The 6,166-nt window shown below is 41.0% G+C and overlaps 1 pseudogene; it reads right to left on the bottom strand.

Annotated features, from left to right (window-relative positions):
- Window positions 1-933: 933 nt before the first annotated feature.
- Window positions 934-2,341, bottom strand: LOC119540474 (annotated as a pseudogene).
- Window positions 2,342-6,166: the final 3,825 nt, after the last annotated feature.

Raw genomic sequence — 6,166 nt, 5'->3', positions numbered from 1 at the left:
ACATTTCCTTTACCATCTATAATTCAGTTATATCCAAACACTCTAAGACCAACAAAATAACCCCCTGCCCAGGAGCAAGAAATTAAAATGAGACGCCGAAGACACACGAAGGTGAATGCTGGAGATCAAAGTTCTGGCTATAAGTCACAAGTCTTCCATTTAAACACTCTCCAACGCTTTTTGTTTCAGTTTGTTAAAGTGTTTTACAGGAAGTTCTTTAAAATAATTTCATTCCAGACACCAGGCTTCTACAATAATATACAGCTCCATGGAATTTGTTTTCATCTGATTGACAGAAATAAAAAGTAATTTTTTTTTTGTCTTATTGGTGGCATAGAGAAGTAAAACTATCAGCCAGATTCCTTTATAAGAAATGAGGAAAAGAAAAGGAAAAAAAAGATCTGGGCCATGCTGTGTGCTGGTTTCTATTTGTCTTTCCAAGGGTGTGACTTCAGAAGAGTTCAGTCACACGCCACTACAATGATTAGAATTAGTAACCTTTTTTTTTTTTAGATGATAAAAAGGAAAATATCCAAATGGACATAAAAATGGTCAAAAGATTTTTTTTACCGCAGGTCAATTTGTTTCCAAAATAAAGATAAAAAATAAGCATATATTGGGATGGTAACTCTGTTGGACATTCCAACTCATCCAGTCACTTGTCCCCCATATAGGAAAGGGGAGCAGGCATTAGGTTTTATCAGTAATGTGAGTGTAGTAACCAGATGTATTAATGGCAGCTCATTTGAGGTCCATCCGTCCTTCGAGTAATGTAGGAAAGCATGGCTGCAGTTCTCTGACTGCCCACTTCAGAACACATTCAGCTACCATGAAAACTAAAAAGGAAGAGAAAATATATTTATTCCAAGATCCATTTACTGGCAGTTTTTAAGCGCCCTTTCTTCTGTAGAACCCAAGCGTGGTGACAATGTGCTAGGAGCTGCTGCGTTTCCCAGCATGAGCGCCCATCCTCTGAGGGTCCTTAGAGGGATAGTGGATTGGTCCTGGAGCACTCTTGAAGGGAGGGGGTGGTCCCATTGGGTGGAACATGTGTGGTCCAAAACCTGGGGGTGGGGGCGGAGCAATACCAGGGGGTGGAGGCAGGGCAATGCTCACCACGGCTGGAGGGCCTCTTGGGGGTAGGTTGAAGCAGTTGGCAGAGGGTTCTTCTGTGCTGCAGGAGGAGGTGGAGCAGCTCCTGGCAGCCCTGGAACAGGCTCTAGCTTGATTCCAGAGTCTGTGGTTCCATCCTTCTCTTTTTCTTTTCCTCTAGCTGCTTGGGTTCTTCCCCATTTCATGTTGAGCCTGCGGCCATTAATAATCAATTTATTAAAGGATTTTTCAGCAGCCACTTCTGCAGCTTGCCTTGTGGCAAACTGGATGAAAGCACACTGCTGTCTCTGTACAACATTTATTGTCCAAATCTCTCCAAACTGGTAGAAATGATTTCTTAGATCTGTCTTAGTAATAGTATCTCCCAGACCACCAACATATAGAGTTGTGATGGTCTTGTCCTCTGGTGGGTCCAGACGAGGCATTGTTGAAGCCCACTTTAGAAGCTTATCTGCCACAGGCTCACTGATTCCATAATATCGGTCTTTGATATTCTGATCAGCAAGGGGGTCATCTGGATCTGTAGGTTTCTCATGTCTGTATGGACACTCCTCTCCTCTCTTACATTCTCCTTTCACCCAGAAGGAGCAAATGTGGGGTCAATTCCGTTTATAGTAGGGTGTGGTCCGGGCCAGTTTGAGCAGCATGCCACTGGTGGATGTGGCTTTCCCCAACATACCAACTGGTCCTGTTCCATCAGAGTTAGAAATTTCTCTTTCCATATTCTGTGTGTAGTGCTCTTTGTTGACTTCTGACTTTGGCATGTCATCCTTAAAAGATAATCCCGCATCACAAGCCTGGATGGGCAGGCCATATTCTAGGTCCAAGAGGCAGGTCTGGCGGACATTCTTCAATTTGCTGCAGGTTTGGCATTCTTCAGTCCTCTTGAAATGCATGCAAACCCCGGGGTACCAGCGAAACACTGTGAATGGCCTGGCACAGATTTTGCATTCCTTCCCGTACTTTTCTTTGGTCATTCAGATATACGGGTTTCCTCCAAGACATGTCTGGCACAATATGGGGAAGTCTGCATCCTCCCAGTTCTGCCTGCTATAGGTGTTGGAACCCAGAGAGGTTGCCATCTTGAGAGCATCCGGAGGCAGCGGTGGTTTTCCAGATGGGAGAGAGGACTGCCACAATCCCGTCAGGCTCCGAGCTGGAGTCTTTTATAGTGGAATGAAATTCAGACAAAAAGAGAGAAAGCCTTGGAAGCAAGAAGCTGAAAGCGACAAAACTTGGAAGAAAGGGGAGAGGCCAGCAGATGCTGCCATGTACCTTGCCAAGTGGCAGAGGAGCCCAGGATCACTGGCAGCCAGTCTTTGGGAAGAAAGCATCACCTTGACGATATCTTGATTTGGACATTTTCCCAGCTTCAAAACCATGAACAAATATATTCCCATCATTTAACCCAACCTATTTCATGGTATTTGCTTTGAACAGCTTAGGAAACAAAAACAGATTCTGGTACTGAAGAAGGGGCACTTCCCAAATTTGGGTCCATTGCTCGGCGCGGCTAATAGAAGTCACACTGAACCCGGCTGAAGAGGAAAAAGATGGTTTATTATTTTACACCTTTGGAAAGCAGGGGAAGTTTTCCCAAATATGCCTCCCAGAAGTGATTCTCCAATTCAGGTTTTATCCCCAGGTTCAGAGACAAAGAGAGATAATTATTCAATTAACATAGACAAAAGGCCCATCTATCTGGGAGGTTTGGGGCAACTTCCCAGAGATTCTTTAATTGGCTAAACCCATTAGAGAGAAAGGGAGTAAATTTAGTTATTTCCCATTTTCTTCAGGAGCCAGGTGGCAAGGTGCAAACTTTACATTTACATATCATGTAACAGGTTTGGAGAACTTCAGTAATTTAGTTATTTCCCATTTTCCAGTTTTCTTCAGGAGCAAGGAGACAAGGTGCAAACTTTACATTTACATATGTTTGCAGACTTACATTTAAAAATCGCTTCTTTGTGACAACGAGAGCTTCCACTGTATCCTGTCTCTAGCTTTAAATGTTACATTTCACAATTTCTTGCTTGCTTGCAGTTTAAGATTGTATTTTAAAAGTCAATGTTGCAGTACTGGGAGAGTGGGATGCAGCTATTGCAAATACCAAAAATTTGGACACGGCTTTGAATTTGGGTAATGGGTAAAGTCTGGAAGAATTGTGAGGTGCTTGATAGAAAAGGCCTGGGTTGCTTTTAAGAGACTGTTGGTAGAACTATGGATGCTAAAGGGACTTCCAGTGAGGCCTGAGACAGAAATGATGAATTTGTTATAGGAAACTTGTGTTAAAGTGGAGAGAACTTGGAGAAATTGAGTTTTTTTTTTTTTTTTTTTTTTTAATTCAGTTTTATTGAAATACATTCACACATCATACAATCATCCATGATATGCAATCCACTGTCCACAGTATGATAACATAGTTATGCGTTCATCACCACAATCTATCTCTGAACATTTTCCTTACATCAGAAAGAACCAGAACAAGAATAAAAAATAAAAGTGAAAAAAAAAACACCCAAATCATCCCCCCATCCCACTCCATTTGTCCTTTAGTTTTTATCCCCATTCCTCCACTCATCCATACACTAGATAAAGGGGGTGTGATCCACAAGGTCTTCAAAATCACACTGTCACCCCTTGTAATCTACATTATTATATAATTGTCTTCAGGAGTCCAGGCTGCTGGGTTGGAGTTTGGTAGTGTCAGGTATTTACTTCTAGCTATTCCAATACATTAAAGCCTAAGAGGTGTTATCTATATAGTGCATAAGAATGTCCACAGAGTGACCTCTCGACTCCATTTGGAATCTCTCAGCCACTGAAACCATTTTGTCTCATTTTGCAACCCCCTTTTGGTCAAGAAGATACTCTCAGTCCCACGATGCCGGGTCTACATTCATCCCCGGGAGTCATACTCTGCGTTGCCAGGGAGATTTACACCCCTGGGAGTTGGGTCCCACGTAGGGGGGAGGGCAGCGAGTTCACCTGTCGAGATGGCTCAGTTAGAGAGAGAGGGCCACATCTGAGCAACAAAGAGGTACTCAGGGGGAGACTCTTAGGCACCATTACATACAACTTTAGACTCTCCTTTGTGGTAATGAGCTTCATAAGGGCAAGGTCCCATGCTCAAGGGCTCAGCACATCAAACCACCAGTCTCAATGTTTGTGACAACATACGCTAGGGGATCAGCATCTCAAAGTTTAGAGATAGGCCTTACAATTCAGGGATAGACTTAACTGCTGTAAGAGCTTACAATCTAGGTACTATTACAATTATTGTGTCCACGTTAGGCTATGTTCTAAGATTCAATTCTGAGTTTACACATTGTAGTTAGTCCATATTGGTGAGGCATCATTGGTCTCACCATGTTTTCTCCAACACTTTTACTCCTATATATATATTTTCCTACAATTTTATAGACTTATATTCACATACCATACATTTATCCACAGTGTACAATAAGTTGTTCATGGTATCATCATAAAGTTGTACATTTATCACTACAATCAGCATTTGAACATATTGATTACTACAAGAAAAATTGGTTTTTTTTTTTTTTTTTTTTAGCAATAAGAAAAAATGTTAAAAAGAAAAATAACATGTCATACAATACAATATACTACTAAGGACAGCAAATAACACCACTACCAAGAATCCCATATTACTCCCCTATATCCCTTTCTCATATACATTTAGCAATGGCATATTGCCTTTGTTACATTTAATGGAGGTATATTACAATGTTACTGTTGACCATAGACTCCAGTTTGCTTTGATTATGTTTTTTCCTGAATACCATCCCTTTTTCAAATTTCTACATGGTTGACATTCATTTGCTTTCCCACATGCAAAAACATTTTTATATTTGTATATTTAGTAACAGTCATTGGCCACTCCAGTTTTTGCCACGTTATACAGTCCCAGTCTTTATCATCTATCGTTACCTCTGGTGTCATACATTCTCCTATCCCACCTCTTTCAGCTTTACTCACAGACATCTTTGTTCAGTGTACTTACAATACCGTGCTACCATCACACAGCATTATGCTATCTATTTCTGGATCTATGCGATCAATCCTAAACATTCTGTAGTCCTTCAGCATCAAATGGCTGATCTCTGCCCTCTTTCTATCTCCTGGTCGCCTGTTTGTCAGCTTTTAACTCCCAAAGTTTGTTCATTAATATCTGTTCATATTAGTGAGACCATACAGAATCTGTCCTTTTGTTTCTGGCTAACTTCACTCAACATAATGTCCTCAAGGTTCAGCCACATTATTACATGATCCATGTCTTTGTTCTGTCTTACAGCTGCATAATATTCCATCATGTGTATATACCACAGTTTGTTTATCCACTCGTCCTTTGATGGACATTTGGGCTGTTTCCATCTCTTGGCAATTGTGAATAATGCTGCAATAAACATTGGTCTACAAATGTCTGTCTGTGTCTTAAGTTTCAGTTCCTCTGAGTATATACCCAGCAATGGAATAGCTGGGTCATATGGCAAATCTATATTTAGCTTCCTGAGGAACCTCCATACTGTCTTCCAGAGTGGTTGCACCATTCTACATTCCCACCAACAATGAATAAGTGTGCCTCTTTCTCCACATCCTCTCCAGCACTTGTCATTTTCTGTTTTTTGGATAATGGCCATTCTGGTAGGTGTGAGATGATATCTCATTGTGGTTTTGATTTGCATTTCCTTAATAGCCAGTGAAGTTGAGCATTTTTTCATATGCTTTTGAGCCATTTGTATTTCCTCTTCAGAAAAATGTCTGTTCATGTCTTTTGCCCATTTTTTAATTGGATTGTTTGTCTTTCTGTTATTGAGATGCAGGATTGCTTTATATATTCGGGATATTAAACCCTTATCTGATATGTGGTTTCCAAATATCATCTCCCATTGTGTAGGTTGCCTTTTGACTTTTCTGGCAAAGTCCTTTGATGTACAAAAGTGTTTAATTTTGAGGAGATCCCATTTGTCTATTTGTTCTTTGGTTGCTCGTGCCTTGGGTGTGAGGTCTAAGAAACCACCTCCTTTCACAAGAT

The sequence above is a fragment of the Choloepus didactylus genome, chromosome 7 (assembly GCF_015220235.1).
Source record: "Choloepus didactylus isolate mChoDid1 chromosome 7, mChoDid1.pri, whole genome shotgun sequence".
Taxonomy (NCBI): Eukaryota; Metazoa; Chordata; class Mammalia; order Pilosa; family Megalonychidae; genus Choloepus; species Choloepus didactylus.
The sequence above is the reverse complement of the archived record's forward strand: the minus strand, read 5'-3'. Positions and strand labels throughout refer to the sequence as shown.